Below are 16,816 nucleotides of genomic sequence, written 5' to 3' on the forward strand. Positions count from 1 at the left end.
CGAGGCTTTGTTGCTTTTCACCCCTTCTTGAGCCCCTGCATCACCTCTCTGAATAGTGGAAGAGTCAGCTCCACCTACCCCCCCCCCCCCCCAAATTTTACATACGTACCCCCCCCCCAATCCCCTCCCCCCCCGGAATTTGGCTCTAGGTGCGCCTCTGCTGCCAGAGAAGGCAACAATAAAGATGTAATTATAACTCCGGTGATTCATTTTCTCCCTAAATAGAGATGCGGTGTCCACTTCTCCTGCTCTGCACCTGCCCACCATCCCCAGCAGCTGCCCACACCCACTTTCCTACTCTGTTCCACTCTCTTTATGTCCTGCTCCTCCTCACTTATTGGAACTCTTCCATTACAAATTCTTGATTGAGGTAGTTTCCTGTCCTCAACCTTAGAGGGATGAAAAGCTGTGCTGGCCACAGTGACACAGGAGTCCATGGGTTTCAACTGCTTTATAGATTTCCTCAATTGAATCATTCCCTCACTCAGCTATTGTAATGTTTGTATGAGACGCCAGATGCATCAGATTGTAAGATATCTCAGTGGGTTAAGGGACTTGCTGCAGCGATCCATGTGTAATCAAAGTCACTGCTTTCTTTCAAACTAATGGAATAGCTCAGTTGGTCAGTGTGTTTGATGCAAGTCACTGTGCGTGATCTGTATGTCACATGTTTGAATCCTAGCAGAGTGCTATGTGGGCTCAAACATATGTTGAAGATTTAGTGACCACCTGTAGGGCATAGGTTCTGTTACTGATAAGAAAGCGAAGTGTGTTATGCACATTCTGCAATCATCTGCATGTCCTTTCCGTAGCATACATTTGAACCCCTGCAGGGCCAACTCGTGTTTTCATTCTTCTGAGGGCGATCGAATGAGTACCTTTGGGAAGTAACTAACGCAGTTTTCAACGCTAATTAAAGGGTAGTTAATTACTTTTATGTTCTATGCCGTATATGTGGACATTATTGGCTAAATGTTCACATACACTTCAAATATATTAAATATATTGTCCATTCAGGAGACCTGTTTTCCGTACCTGCTCTAGTGGTGAACTGCAGCACATTTTATTTTTGTATATCAAGCAGCAGAAATACTATGTGTGCCTGTTCAGAGGGCTGGAGCACGGAGACGCAGCTCTATTGGGCCCTAGCTGACATGTGGTCTTGTGCTGCAGCCCCCTACCTCCAACCCCAACTCCCAGGACAATTAAGTGCATAAGATAAAACTGGCACTGTGTGTCCTCGGGTCAGTGGTTACAGAGAGGGCTGGGCCAGCTCTCTGCACTACTCTCTTGTGGGCTGGGCAACCTTTGGTCGAGCAGGAGAAGGGGTAGATCTGCCTATGGTGGCAAGAGGGAGTAAGTTGGTGATACACCCTTCCCAGGGCCGGGCAGCATGGGGCCACCATCTAGACTCAGCCTCAGAAACATATCTGCTCCTTTCAGTCTGAACACTGAATGCCCGCCCACTCCTGTTTGTGTAACAGACTAACATATCCATCACTCAAATTAATTTCATATTTCACTATACTATTTCACCACTAATCTTTTATGGGTTCCGGAGTAGCGCGAAAGTCACCGAAAAAGCGCTTCAACACCCCATTTAGGGGTAGCAAGCACTATATAAATGCTAACCTTTTTCACTCTTCTATCCCTACACTATCCTTCTTGATCCAAATAACTGATTAACATATCCGCCACTCAAATTATTTTCCATATTTCACTATACTAATTCACCGCTAATCCTTTATGGGTCCCGAAGTACTGTGCTACTCACAGAAAAAGTGCTTAGATGCCTCATCAGGGGTAGTACGTGCTATAAAAAATGCAATTACAATACAATAAAAGATAGAGTAGTCTCAAAATGGCCAGATTGATTTTATTCACCAAAACATTTGATTTTATTCACCAAAACATATTAGCGCCACTTTACTAAGTTTGCCAGTGAAACACTGCTTGTTTTCTTGTCTTTCTTTGAACATTGTTTTCCATGGGTGGGGAAGGGCACCATTCCTGGAGGTACTGGGTGCGTTATGTTTGCAAGTATATTATGTTTCTAAAATCACTTGCTGCCTCTTTCCAGGCTTACAGCAATTTCGGAAACAATAAAAATGTAAGGATAACTCAGGGGATTAATGTTCTTCCTAGAGAGAGATGGAGTTTTGTCGAGGGGAAGTTTTGACTCGTGGAAAGGTAGCGCAGAGGGTTAATGTGCCTGCTGCAAAGAACATGTACCATGCATATCACAAAGTGCACCTAATGTAAACAGGTCACACCTGGAGGCTTACCGGAGGCTGCTACTCGTCCCTCTGACCTCGGGACCCAAGTGCTGTGCTGTGCTGTCCCTGCCGCGCCCCTGCCGCTGCCTCTCGCCGCACCCGCTCTGCGGGTGCCGCTTCGCGGCTTGAAGGAGGGAGATCTGCTTGCGAGACGCTGGTCAGTGGGAGGACGTGGAAAATCATCCAGCGCTGTAGCAGGGACTCGGAAGTCCAGGAGTCCCTGCTTCCTCAGGTGCGCGCGGACGCGCCCACCAACAGACACGCCCCCCGCCTGGCCAGAGAGAAAAGGCGCGTGTTTTCCAGCCTCGTTGGGACACACCTGGAGGCTTACCGGAGGCTGCTACTCGTCCCTTTGACCTCGGGACCCAAGTGCTGTGCTGTGCTGTCCCTGCCGCGCCCCTGCCGCTGCCTCTCGCCGCACCCGCTCCGCGGGTGCCGCTTCGCGGCTTGAAGGAGGGAGATCTGCTTGCGAGACGCTGGTCAGTGGGAGGACGTGGAAAATCATCCAGCGCTGTAGCAGGGACTCGGAAGTCCAGGAGTCCCTGCTTCCTCAGGTGCGCCCGGACGCGCCCACCAACAGACACGCCCCCCGCCTGGCCAGAGAGAAAAGGCGCGTGTTTTCCAGCCTCGTTGGGACACACCTGGAGGCTTACCGGAGGCTGCTACTCGTCCCTTTGACCTCGGGACCCAAGTGCTGTGCTGTGCTGTCCCTGCCGCGCCCCTGCCGCTGCCTCTCGCCGCACCCGCTCCGCGGGTGCCGCTTCGCGGCTTGAAGGAGGGAGATCTGCTTGCGAGACGCTGGTCAGTGGGAGGACGTGGAAAATCATCCAGCGCTGTAGCAGGGACTCGGAAGTCCAGGAGTCCCTGCTTCCTCAGGTGCGCCCGGACGCGCCCACCAACAGACACGCCCCCCGCCTGCAACGCTCCTACTTCACGAACGGCACGTCGCTCAGCGGGACGCGAGCGGGACGCCGAGCGAAGCCCGAGCAAAGGGCGGGCAGTCTGTGGCAGTCAGGGGCTGACAGAGGCTGGGCTGGGCCACGTCTCTTACATCCAGAGCCGATCACAGGTGGGCCGCGTGAGAGTCCGTAGGGCCTACCCTCAACCATGTCAACCCGTTCTGGAAAACTACTCAGGAGTGAGGTTGAAAGGGGAGTTGTTGGCGGGAGCCCAGTGATTGGAACTATGGACCGCTTTATTACCAGGGTGGCGGCTGTAATAGAAAAGGAGATTGCTATGTCAGAGCGCCGCCTATCTGAGGTCTACCTCCCCTCTAGACGTTCATCCTTGGGGGCCGCTGCACAGGCCCTGACACCGGCTTGTGAGCGGGTTCAATCTGCCTCCCCTGTTGACGTCCCGGGCTGTTCTATAGACCCCCCCCAGCTGCTAGAAATAGGGCAAACCATAGACAGGTTGGAACATCTGGCCGCGCTTCTTCCTAGTGGTATTGCGGAAGAGGGTGGCCCAAGCACACCTCCTCCACCTGTATTACCTATCCCCTTAAACAAAGCTATAACCCAGCCAGTATTGCCAATATCGCCCACCCCCACTATAGTAAATCTAGATGGGGTGCCCTCTGTAACTGAAACTGATGTAAGTAGGCAGAAAATAAGGGCTAAAAGCAAAAAGGCAGGTAACCTTAAAAAGGGCCGGCTGTTGAGACAGGCCGCGCTCTACAAAAGAACAATAAAGCCCTTTGGCCTAGGTGGGAAAGACGCAAAGGGCTTGCTCCCAGAGGATAAGGCCGAGGTAGAGGGGGATGTTGTGGTCTCTCCTATGGGTGTAAATAACTGCTCACCTACTAGTAATAGCACTGATAATGTCCCCAAGCGTATTGATCCCGTGACTATCGATATTATTGTGGAGAGGGTAAATAGTCTCTTGATGCCCCTACTGACTCAGGTTAAGGGCCTGGGGGCTAGAATAGATAAACTAGAGCAATCAACCCTCGATGGGCTCTACTCACTTAAAACTACAATTAAACAGCTGAATAGAGTGAGTGATAACCAGGACATGGGACTAAAGGGGAGTGCCCCCCCAGTAGCTTCCTTATCATCGCAGGTAGATTCCAATCCCCCAAAAAAGGCAAAAAAGGTTGAAACTAGTAGAGTGCAAGCTCTAGCACCCAAAATCCCTTCCCCACCCAAAACAGGGCCTCAACCCAAGGGAACGCCAATACTTGTGGAGGCTGCCAAAACTGCACCTAAGCCACTTCCACAAGTACAACCCCAGGCTAGTAGTGGTAAAGCAAAAGCTAGTCAAACATCTGGCTTACAAGATAAAGCTCAGGGAACAGCGACAGGGAAGGCCACTAAAACTGCTCTCCAAACTATAGCACCAGCTAATATCCCAGTGGCCCCTCGAAATTCTGCACGCCGGATCCCCCCTGTAAACCTCCCACCAGACTGCCAACCATTTGTTGCTGTTCTGGTAAATGTTCCCCCTCTGAAGGAAGGCCAGTTGGAGAACCATCAATCTCTTAAGAATAAGTGCATCCACTGGCTAAAGTCAAACAAGCCAATTCCGACAGGTGTGGATGGGATCATTCTAAGTGTACGCAGAGTAGGGTGGGTAGGGCAGGGGAAAAAAACTCAGGAGGGGGACTGCATAATAATAAACTTTCAAGACCCCAGAGTAGTGAGTTCCATCTGTAGTCCTATAAAAAACATGAGTGTAGCAGGGGTTAAAGTAGTGGACCTATCCTATTTCTACCCTAGGCAAATTGTTATGTCGCCATGGGAGAGTCTTAGTACCCCTGGTTTTTGCCAAAATTGGGACACATGCTGGGCTGGGGGCCTTGGGGGTAACGACCTGAACCCTCCGTGGGCGGCAGGGTGCTGCTGACTGGAGGAGGGCGATCCAAGGGAATATATAAATGCAGACCCAATGGTAGCATCACCTTCCCGAACTACCCCTCCCCCAATTGTAAGTGATAGTGGGCTAGTGGCCTCTATGGATATTCCTCTAGATTGTTGTTATTTGCAAGTTTCCCCTGTGAGGCCCACAGACAGTAATGTTCTCGCGACCAGTGACACACCAGCTTTGACGGACCTAGTTTTTAAAGTTTTCAGCAGGAATGTCGCAGGGATCGCAAGAAAGTTGGCCCTTCCAGATTGGAATGCTTGGGTTGATGAGCACTCCTTATGTATCTTTCAAGAGACCTGGAGCTTGGAGTCGGTACATAGGGTGGGATTTTCCTCCTACTCTGTACCCGCGCTAACCTCGGAAACAGGGAGAGGACGCCCTTCGGGCGGTCTGCTCATATGGGTAGCAGCTTCCTTAGACTGCAGAATAGAGGAGACACAGACAGGTTGTCCGGATATTCAAAACATTATTTTAAAAGACCAAAGGGGAAGAATAGTATTAAATGTCTATAATGTTTACGCCAGAGGGACTAAGGGTGGGAGGAAGTCCTCTGTATTATCTCTCCTTGAGACCCTTCTGAATAAAACTCCACATAAGTCATGTACCCTGGTTGCGGGTGACATGAATTGTACGTTTGAGCCCCTAGGCTCGGATGTTGCCCTTGACCAGGACGAGGAGGACACTAGGATAGGGATTCCTGTTTTAGAGATTCCACCCATCAGGAGATGGTCAGAAGTGGCGTTACAGCTATACTCCCTGAGCCTTGAATTAAATCTAAGGGCAGTGAATGGAAGGACAATTTCGGACAGGGGGGGGGCCCACACTTACAATAGACCAGGACACACCTCTAGAATAGACTACATCTTATTAGACGTATGTCTCTGGAACCATGTGAGGGATATGGTCGTGGTCCCGACGATTGAAAGTGATCACAATCCACTTTCCTTAACCATGGCCCAGTGGTGGTGCCTTGTAAAAAAGGGCCCTATTAAATCCGTATTAGCTCCCCCCGATGAGTCTGTAGTCTCACTCTGTGGAAGACGCCTAAAATGGGCTAAATTGATCCTCTCCGAGGAAAGGGTTGGAGAAATCTCAACTCTTTTAAATAAAGCAGTGACAACTCTGGGGTTTCCTTTGGAAGGCGTGGGTAGGGTGAGTGGGCTCTTTGTCTCTCTAGTAGAGGCCTTGACAAAGGTGTTAACCATCCCTTCTAGTAAGTCAGGTAATAACCGAAACAAAAAGCAAGGTGATGGTTGGTATAATCAAACATGTAGGGCACATAAAACAAGGCTTGTTGAGGCAGTGAAGCATAAATTGCATAGTGGTATATTGGAAGCAAGGAAGGCCTACAATAGATCCCTTAAAACTGCCAGGAAGGAGTGGGAAGAGAAATTTTGGGAGGACCTGCTCCATACTAGCAAAAGTAGGGATTCAAGGGCCTTTTGGAACCTTGTAGGCTCCCGGAACAGGCCCGAGGAAGCTATGAGACCCTGTAACATCCCCCCACAAACATGGGTAAAACACTTTGGGGCTCTATACCTCCCGGCAGATGGGGAATTAAATGTTAGGGTGATCTCCCCATTAGTATCCAATCCCCATACCTATGATCTCTTTACACCCTTAGAGATCGAAAAGGTAATTGGGTGGGTAGCCCCCCGCAAGGCAGCTGGCCCAGATGGCCTTCCGGGGGATCTTATGCGGGCACACCCAGTGGAGTGGGGAAGGGTTATTGCAGCTCTCCTTAACGACATCATGATGGGAGGGCCAGTGCCCGACTCCTGGAAGGGGGCGGTGGTGGTCCCGATTTATAAAAAAGGTTGTAGAGAAACCCCGGGGAACTAACGCCCAATAAGTCTGATAGACTCCACCCAAAAGATAGCAGGTAAAGCTATACTTGGTAGGATTCTTCACTGGGTGGAGGAAAATAAAATATTATCAGACTACCAGGCAGGTTTTCGGGCAGGAATGGGGACAATAGAGCAGGTGTTCAGGTTGGCACTTCTGGGGTGGAAGGTGGTGGAGCTAGGCAAGGGCAGTCTATACCTGGCCTTTATAGACCTGAGGACTGCCTTTGACCTAGTCCCCCGGGAGGAGTTATAGAGGGTGCTCCACGGGCTGGGATTGCCTCCTTACATCTTGTCTCTCCTCATTAGCTTCCATGCCCATACCTTTGCTCAGGTCCGCTGGGGAAGAAATGGAGAGTTAACAGAGAAAATACCAGTGTCTAGGGGTGTGAGGCAGGGATGCGTTCTGGCGCCCACCCTTTTTTCACTATATGTGAATGGGGTGGTGGAATATCTCCTGCAAGAACCATCTGACGCCCCCTGTCTCGGAGGAGTGCGGATCCCCACCCTGCTTTTCGCAGACGACACGCTCTTGATCTCCAAGACTCTGCAAGGCCTCCAGAAACTGCTAACCCGCTTCCAGAATTTCTGTGCTGTGAAGGGACTAGTAATCAACGTGGACAAAACTAAGTTCCTAGTCCTAAATCCTCCAAGGAAACTGGGCCGCCCTCCTATTCTTAATTCTGTTGCCTTGGAGAAAGTATCCGAATTTGACTACCTTGGAATTCGGATTACGGATAGCATGAACTGGTCACCTCACATTGCTAAGATGGTCCTCAACCACAAGAGAGTAGGAGGAGCCCTCCTGAGGGAATTCCGGGCATCACCTAGGAGGTCCCTTACCCCAGTAATTGACATCTACAAGGCTAAGGTAGTAACATCAGCCTTGTATGGGGCCGAACTGTGGGGGCACTGCTGTCTGGACGCCTTGGCAACAGTAGAGAGTAAGCTCCTAAAATCCATAATTGCCATCCCTCCGAGCACCCCAACGGTACCGGTGCTGCTGGATACAGGCTGTAAGAACATTAAAGACCAAGCCCGGCTTCGCCCACTCCTTCTATGGACACGTATTTGGAGGGGTGAAGAGTTAAAATCATATGCTGTTGGGTTGGCGGAGATAATGAGCTTGGGCGGCTGGGCAAAAATAAGATGGTTGAGAGATACTAAAAAACTTCTGGAGAAAATTGGACTGGGGGACTGTTGGTTATCAAGATCGGCTCCACCAAAAGAGGTGCTGAAGAGACTATATTGGAACTGGGTTGCGGAACAGCTAGTCATAAACCCGGAACATTGCAAGTCCACTGCTGCCTTTTTAACAGTAAAAGATGTTGTAGTCTTCGAGCCCTATCTGGACCTAATTACTCTTCCATTTGACCGAGCACTGTATTTTAAATTTAGAGTGGGCTCGCTGCCACTTGGGGCTCTGGTATCAAAGTGGAAATCTGGTGCTCACACGTCCCCTTATTGTGCATGTTGTCCTATTAGGATTGAGACCATTTCGCATATCCTATTTGAATGCCCAGATTATGCAAAGCCCAGGCGCTTTTGGCTTAAACCCCTTTGCCGGAATATGGGAACACGTAGTTATCTAGTAGCCCTCCGCATCCTAATGACGGATACTTCACCCCCTATTGTATGTGGTATAGCCAAATTTTTTAAACGTTTTGGTTGATTCGATGCAAGAGAGTGTCAGTAACGGTTTAATTCACTTTTAGCTAATTTATTCTTGGCATTATATGTCCTTTTATTTTTTTAAATGTGCATTTAATATTGCCTTTTTTAAAAAAATGATGTTTTTGTAGATTTGTAAATGGCTGTATTGTGTGTACGCTTATAAGATATCTTGCATATCGAATAAAAGCTTATCAATCAATCAATGTAAACAGGTCAGTGGGTTACTGCTTTAGTCAGAGAGATCCTTTTCTTACTTGCAGTTTATAAGTCAACATCCTAACATAGGATAGTGAGCTATTAACTGTCATCTAAGAGCTGCAATCAAACTTCAAGGTATAAATTAGAGAGTTATGTTTTTTTCCCCCATATAGGAGAGTAGGGTCTGCTTCCTAGCGTGATCAGTCAAACTTTGCACAGGGTTGTCCACTTCACAGAAACACAAGTCACGTTTGTTTGTAACTTTTGATCCATTTGAGCTACAAACAATTTATTAGTTAAAATTGTTAAATTATGCAGCAGGTGATGCATTATGTGGCAAATATTGCAAAGTTGTAACTGTATAGAAAACATTTGCAAAGTAGGATTTTTTGCCATTCATGTTTGAACTCCTCTTGTGGAAGAAGGGAGGAGAAGTGCTGGTGACAGAAACTCCATGGCTCGGAGACGAATGGCTTGTGATTCCACTTTTAAGCGTATTTGGGACATTCTGTGATTGGAAACAAATCCCACTTTGTGAATGTATTTTAATGTCAATAACATATTAAACATTAAATAAACTTGTATCTATTGGCTGAATTAAATAACGTAATAAGCTGTAGCTGGGTAGTCAAAACAAACATTAAAAATTTGAATGATTTGCTCTTTATGGCCACACCTCTGACTCCGCCCACTGACCCAATCCTTGGGTTGTTCCCGCCCCCTGACCTCCGCCCACAGTTCCCCTACTTCGACCACTGGTTGTGATCAATAGGAAGCGGAGGTACGGATAAATCTCATCTGCGCATGCTCAGAGGTTGAGACCGCGTGCATCTGGCATGCGCACGCTCAGAGGCCAAGATTCAGCATATCTCGGATGTGCTCAGACGCATTGAAACTCATCAGTCTAACCTGCGCATGCTCAGAAGGCAATACACGAATGTGTCTCTGGTCTGCGCATGCTCCGAGGCCGAGGGGCGCGTTCATGTGACACCGAGACCGGAAATGCTCTCCTTCCGCCGCGGACGGTTGAAGGCGGAGGAGCTCGCAGGGCGGTAAGGACACGGGGGGTTACTTTATATCTCGAGCTGCAGATGAACCGGGCGCAAGGCGCTTCATGAGATGAGAATATAAAGAACCCGCTGCCAGCTATAGTGACCCCCAGTACCCGCAGAGAGGAAGAGGAGGAGAGAGGTGACCACCGGCCCTGAGCGATAGATCCGCACGAGGAGGGACCAGACGGGCAGCGAGGCCACCAGCCCTGGTGGGCCGCTGAGAAGGAGAAACAGAACAAGGAGAGGAGGAGGCAAAGAGGGGAGAGGAGGCGCAGAGAGGAGAGGAGGAGACAGAGGAGAGAGAGAATGAGGGAAGCAGAGGGGAGAAGGGGAGGCACAGAGGGGGGAGGAGGAGGGACAGAGGGGAGAGGAGGAGAGAGGGGGGAGAGAGGAGGAGGGACAGAGGAAAGAGGAGGGGAGAGGAGGAGGAGGCACAGAGGGGAGGGAGAAGAGGAGGAGGCACAGAGGGGAGAGGAGCAGGCACAGAGGGGAGGGAGAAGAGGAGGAGGCACAGAGGGGAGAGGAGCAGGCACAGAGCAGAGGAGGAGGCACAGAGAGAAGATGAGGCACAGAGGGGAGAAGAGGCACAGAGGGGAGATGAGGAGGCACAGAGGGGAGGGAGAAGAGGAGCAGGCACAGAGGGGAGGGGGGAGGGAGAAGAGGAGCAGGCACAGAGGGGAGGGAGAAGAGGAGCAGGCACAGAGGGGAGAGGAGGAGGCACAGAGGGGAGGGAGAAGAGGAGCAGGCACAGAGGGGAGGGGGGAGGGAGAAGAGGAGCAGGCACAGAGGGGAGAGGAGGAGGCACAGAGGGGAGGGAGAAGAGGAGGAGGCACGGAGGGGAGGGAGAAGAGGAGCAGGCACAGAGGGGAGGGAGAAGAGGAGCAGGCACAGAGGGGAGAGGAGCAGGCCCAGAGGGGAGGGAGAAGAGGAGCAGGCACAGAGGGGAGAGGAGAAGGCACAGAGGGGAGGGAGAAGAGGAGCAGGCACAGAGGGAAGGGAGAAGAGGAGCAGGCACAGAGGGGAGGGAGAAGAGGAGCAGGCACAGAGAGGAGGAGGAGGGACAGAGAGGAGAGGAGGAGAGAGGGGGGAGAGAGGAGGAGGGACAGAGGAAAGAGGAGGGGAGAGGAGGAGGCACAGAGGGGAGGGAGAAGAGGAGGAGGCACAGAGGAGAGAGAGAATGAGGGAAGCAGAGGGGAGAAGGGGAGGCACAGAGGGGGGAGGAGGAGGGACAGAGGGGAGAGGAGCAGGCACAGAGGGGAGAGGAGCAGGCACAGAGGGGAGGGAGAAGAGGAGCAGGCACAGAGAGGAGGAGGAGGGACAGAGGGGAGAGGAGGAGAGAGGGGGGAGAGAGGAGGAGGGACAGAGGAAAGAGGAGGGGAGAGGAGGAGGCACAGAGGGGAGGGAGAAGAGGAGGAGGCACAGAGGGGAGAGGAGCAGGCACAGAGGGGAGGGAGAAGAGGAGGAGGCACAGAGGGGAGAGGAGCAGGCACAGAGGAGAGGAGGAGGCACAGAGAGAAGATGAGGCACAGAGGGGAGAAGAGGCACAGAGGGGAGAGGAGCAGGCACAGAGGGGAGAGGAGGAGGCACAGAGGGGAGGGAGAAGAGGAGGAGGCACAGAGGGGAGGGAGAAGAGGAGCAGGCACAGAGGGGAGGGAGAAGAGGAGCAGGCACAGAGGGGAGAGGAGGAGGCACAGAGGGGAGGGAGAAGAGGAGGAGGCACGGAGGGGAGGGAGAAGAGGAGCAGGCACAGAGGGGAGGGAGAAGAGGAGCAGGCACAGAGGGGAGGGAGAAGAGGAGCAGGCACAGAGGGGAGAGGAGCAGGCACAGAGGGGAGGGAGAAGAGGAGCAGGCACAGAGGGGAGAGGAGCAGGCACAGAGGGGAGGGAGAAGAGGAGCAGGCACAGAGGGGAGGGAGAAGAGGAGCAGGCACAGAGGGGAGAGGAGCAGGCACAGAGGAGAGGAGGAGGCACAGAGAGAAGAAGAGGCACAGAGGGGAGAAGAGGCACAGAGGGGAGAGGAGCAGGCACAGAGGGGAGGGAGAGGAGGAGGCACAGAGGGGAGGGAGAAGAGGAGCAGGCACAGAGGGGAGGGAGAAGAGGAGCAGGCACAGAGGGGAGAGGAGCAGGCACAGAGGGGAGAGGAGGAGGCACAGAGGGGAGGGAGAAGAGGAGGAGGCACGGAGGGGAGGGAGAAGAGGAGCAGGCACAGAGGGGAGGGAGAAGAGGAGCAGGCACAGAGGGGAGAGGAGGAGGCACAGAGGGGAGGGAGAAGAGGAGGAGGCACGGAGGGGAGGGAGAAGAGGAGCAGGCACAGAGGGGAGGGAGAAGAGGAGCAGGCACAGAGGGGAGAGGAGCAGGCACAGAGAAGAGGAGGAGGCACAGAGAGAAGATGAGGCACAGAGGGGAGAAGAGGCACAGAGGGGAAGGAGAAGAGGAGCAGGCACAGAGGGGAGGGAGAGGAGGCACAGAGGGGAGGGAGAGGAGGAGGCACAGAGGGGAGGGAGAAGAGGAGCAGGCACAGAGGGGGGGGAGAAGAGGAGCAGGCACAAAGGGGAGAGGAGCAGGCACAGAGGGGAGAGGAGGAGGCACAGAGGGGAGGGAGAAGAGGAGCAGGCACAGAGGGGAGAGGAGAAGGCACAGAGAGAGGAGGAGAGAGAGTAGGAGGGACAGAGGAAAGAGGAGGAGGCACAGAGGGGAGGGAGAAGAGGAGGAGGCACAGAGGGGAGAGGAGCAGGCACAGAGGGGAGGGAGAAGAGGAGGAGGCACGGAGGGGAGGGAGAAGAGGAGCAGGCGCAGAGGGGAGGGAGAAGAGGAGCAGGCACAGAGGGGAGAGGAGCAGGCACAGAGGGGAGAGAAGATGAGGCACAGAGAGAAGATGAGGCACAGAGGGGAGAAGAGGCACAGAGGGGAGAGGAGCAGGCACAGAGGGGAGGGAGAAGAGGAGCAGGCACAGAGGGGAGAGGAGAAGGCACAGAGGGGAGGGAGAGGAGGAGGCACAGAGGGGAGGGAGAAGAGGAGCAGGCACAGAGGGGAGAGGAGCAGGCACAGAGGGGAGAGGAGCAGGCACAGAGGGGAGAGGAGGAGGCACAGAGGGGAGGGAGAAGAGGGGCAGGCACAGAGGGGAGAGGAGAAGGCACAGAGAGAGGAGGAGAGAGAGGAGGAGGGACAGAGGAAAGAGGAGGAGGCACAGAAGGGAGGGAGAAGAGGAGGAGGCACAGAGGGAGAGGAGCAGGCACAGAGGGAAGAAGAGGAGGAGGGACAGAGGAGAGAGGAGGAGGCACAGAGACAGGAGGCACAGAGGGGAGGGAGAAGAGGAGCAGGCACAGAGGGGAGGGAGAAGAGGAGCAGGCACAGAGGGGAGAGGAGCAGGCACAGAGGGGAGGGAGAAGAGGAGCAGGCACAGAGGGGAGAGGAGCAGGCACAGAGGGGAGAGGATGAGGCACAGAGGGGAGAAGAGGCACAGAGGGGAGAAGAGGCACAGAGGGGAGAAGAGGCACAGAGGGGAGAAGAGGCACAGAGGGGAGAGGAGCAGGCACAGAGGGGAGGTAGAAGAGGAGCAGGCACAGAGGGGAGAGGAGCAGGCACAGAGGGGAGGGAGAAGAGGAGCAGGCACAGAGGGGAGAGGAGAAGGCACAGAGGGGAGGGAGAAGAGGAGCAGGCACAGAGGGGAGAGGAGAAGGCACAGAGGGGAGGGAGAAGAGGAGCAGGCACAGAGGGGAGAGGAGGAGGCACAGAGGGAAGAGGAGGAGGCACAGAGGGAAGAGGAGGAGGCACAGAGGGGAGAGAGAGAGGAGGCACAGAGGGAAGAGGAGGTACGGAGGAGGAGGCACAGGCACAGAGGGGAGAGGAACACAGGGGAGAGGAGGAGGCGCAGAGTGGAGAGGAGGAGGCGCAGAGTGGAGAGGAGGAGGCGTAGAGGGAGAGGAGGAGGCCCAGAGTGGAGAGGAGGCCCAGAGGGGAGACGATGAGGAGGTGCAGAGGGGAGAGGAGAAGGATGCACAGAGGGAAGAAGAGGCGACACAGAGGGGAGAGGAGGAGGCACAGGAGAAAAGAGGCACAGAGGGGAGAGCGAGGAGGCACAGAGGGGAGAGCGAGGAGGCACAGAGGGGAGAGCGAGGAGGCACAGAGGGAAGAGGAGGTACGGAGGAGGAGGAGGAGGAGGCACAGAGGGGAGAGGAAGAGGCACAGAGGAAAGAGGAGGAGGACCAGGAGAACACAGGCACAGAGGGGAGAGGAGGAGGCACAGAGGGGAGAGGAGGAGACGCAGAGGGGAGAGGAGGAGACGCAGAGGGGAGAGGAGGAGACGCAGAGGGGAGAGGAGGCGACGCAGAGGGGAGAGGAGGCGACGCAGAGGGGAGAGGAGGCGACGCAGAGGGGAGAGGAGGAGACGCAGAGGGGAGAGGAGAAGATGCAGAGGGGAGATGAGACACAGAGGAGAGAGGAGGAGGCACAGGAGAAAAGAGGCACAGAGGGGAGAGGAGGAGGAGGCGCAGAGGGGAGAGAGAGGAGGCGCAGAGGGGAGAGAGAGGAGGCGCAGAGGGGAGAGAGAGGAGGCACAGAGGGAAGAGGAGGTACGGAGGAGGAGGAGGCACAGAGGGGAGAGGAGGAGGCACAGGAGAAAAGAGGCACAGAGGGGAGAGGAGGAGGACGCACAGAGGGGAGAGAGAGGTGGTACAGAGGGAAGAGAGAGGAGGCACAGAGGGAAGAGAGAGGAGGCACAGAGGGAAGAGGAGGTACAGAGGAGGCACAGGCACAGAGGGGAGAAGAGGCACACAGGGGAGAGGAGGAGGCACAGAGGGGAGAGGAGACCGCACAGAGGGGAGAGGAGGCGGCACAGAGGTGAGAGGAGGCACAAAGGGGAGAGGAGGGGCAGGGAAAGGAAGAGGGATAGAGAGAAGAGGAAGAACAGGGAGAGGAGGGGTACAGGGAGAGGAGGCGGTTCAGATAGAAGAGGAAGTACAGGAAAAGGAGGGGTACGGGGAGAGGACGTAGTACGCGGAGAGGAAGAGGTAAAGGGAGGTGAGGTACAGAGAGAAGAGGAGGTGGTACGGGAAAGGAGAAGGGGCAGGGAGAGGAGGGGGGGCAAGAAGATGAGGAGGTACTGAGAGAAGAGGAGGGAGAGAGAGGAGGAGGGAGAGAGAAGTGGAAAAGAGAGAGGGAGAGGAAGAGAGAGGAGGCACAGGGGGAAGAGGAGGCGGCACATATGGAAGAGGAGGCGACACAGGGGAGGGGAGAGGAGGAGGTGGAGAGGAGGAGGCACAGAGGGGAGAGGAGGAGGCACAGAGAGAAGTGGAAGAGAGGAGGAGGAGGAGGTACAGAGGGTAGAGGAAGAGAGAGGAGAAGGCGGCACAGAGGGGAGAGGCGGCACAGAGAGGAGGGAAGAGGAGGAGGCCCAGAGGGGAGAGGAGGAGGCCCAGAGGGGAGAGGAGGAGGCCCAGAGCGGAGAGGAGGAGGCACAGAGAGAAGAGGAGGCACAGAGGGAAGAGGAGGCGGCACAGAGGGAAGAGGAGGCACTGAGAGGAAAGGAGGATGCACAGAGGGGAGAGGAGACGGCACAGATGTGAGAGGAGGCACTGAGGGGAGAGGAGGGGCAGGGAAAGGAAGAGGGATAGAGAGAAGAGGAAGAACAGGGAAAGGAGGCGGTTCAGATAGAAGAGGAAGTACAGGAAAAGGAGGGGTACGGGGAGAGGAAGTAGTACACGGAGAGGAAGAGGTAGAGGGAGATGAGGTACAGAGAGAAGAGGAAGTGGTACGGGAAAGGAGGAGGGGCAGGGAGAGGAGGGGGGAAGAAGATGAGGAGGTACTGAGAGAAGAGAAGAGGAGGGAGAGGGAGGAGGGAGAGAGAAGTGGAAAAGAGAGAGGAGGAGGAGGCACTGGGGGAATAGGAGGCGGCACCGATGGAAGAGGAGGCGACACAGGGGAGGGGAGAGGAGGAGGCACAGAGGGGAGCGGAGGCGGCACAGAGGGGAGAGGAGGCACAGAGAGAAGTGGAAGAGAGAGGAGGAGGAGGTACAGAGGGTAGAGGAAGAGAGAGGAGGAGGCGGCACAGAGGGGAGAGGCAGCACAGAAAGGAGGGGAGAGGAGGTGGCACAGAGGGGAGAGGAGGCGGCACAGAGGGGAGAGGAGGAACAGAGGGAGAGGCAGAGGGATAGGGAAGAGAAAGAACAGTGAGAGGAGCGGTACAGGGAGAGGAGGCGGTTCAGATAGAAGAGGAAGTGCAGGAAAAGGAAGGGTCGAGGGAGAGGAGGAGGGGTACGGGGAGAGGAAGTAGTACACGGTGAGGAAGAGGTAAAGGGAGATGAGGAGGTACAGAGAGAAGAGGAGGAGGTATGGGAAAGGAGGAGGGGCAGGGAGAGGCGGAGGGTCACAGAGGAGGAGAAGGGGCAGGAAGACGAGGAGGTACTGATAGAAGAGGGGGGAGAGAGAGGTGGAGATACAGGGAGAGGAGGAGAAGGTACAGAGAAGAAGATAATGTACAGAGAGAAGAGAAAGAGACAGGAGGAGGAGGTAGTTGGAGAGGTGGAGGTACATGGAGAGGAGGAGGGGTAAGGAGGGAAAGAGATACAGAGAGTACAGGATGTACAGATAGTAGATTATGTACGGAGAAAGGATGAGGAGTAACAGAGAAAGAGGGAGAGGTACATAGAGAAGAGGGGGAGGTACAGAAAGAAGAGTAGGTACAGAGGTAGGAGGGGGTACAGGGAGAGGAGGAGGAGGTGTAGAGAGAAGAGGGAGTGCAGGGAGAGGAGGGGGGACAAGGAGAGAGAAGGAGGTACAGACAGATGCTATACTGATATACAGCTTGGGCTACAACTTTGCAGATAGTAGGGATACTGGGGGAGGAGGAGGTACACGAAGAGGAAGAGGTACAGGGAGAAGAGGAAGTTCGGGAAGAGAAAAGGGAGGTA

The 16,816-nt window shown here is 54.2% G+C and overlaps 1 protein-coding gene across 5 annotated transcripts in view; it reads left to right on the forward strand.

The window, feature by feature from the left end:
- Positions 1-16,816, forward strand: part of LOC147709891 (uncharacterized) — a 493,797-nt gene that overhangs the window by 356,652 nt on the left and 120,329 nt on the right. The window contains exon 1 of one of the 5 annotated variants that reach the window (XM_086928332.1): positions 9,811-9,909. The exons of the other annotated variants lie outside the window; for them this stretch is intronic. The gene's annotated coding sequence lies outside the window, so the exon portion shown is untranslated. Of the gene's footprint in view, positions 1-9,810; positions 9,910-16,816 lie in introns of those variants that run through there. 5 annotated transcript variants of the gene reach the window in all.

This window comes from Lissotriton vulgaris, chromosome 6 (genome assembly GCF_964263255.1).
Source record: "Lissotriton vulgaris chromosome 6, aLisVul1.2, whole genome shotgun sequence".
Lineage (NCBI taxonomy): Eukaryota > Metazoa > Chordata > Amphibia > Caudata > Salamandridae > Lissotriton > Lissotriton vulgaris.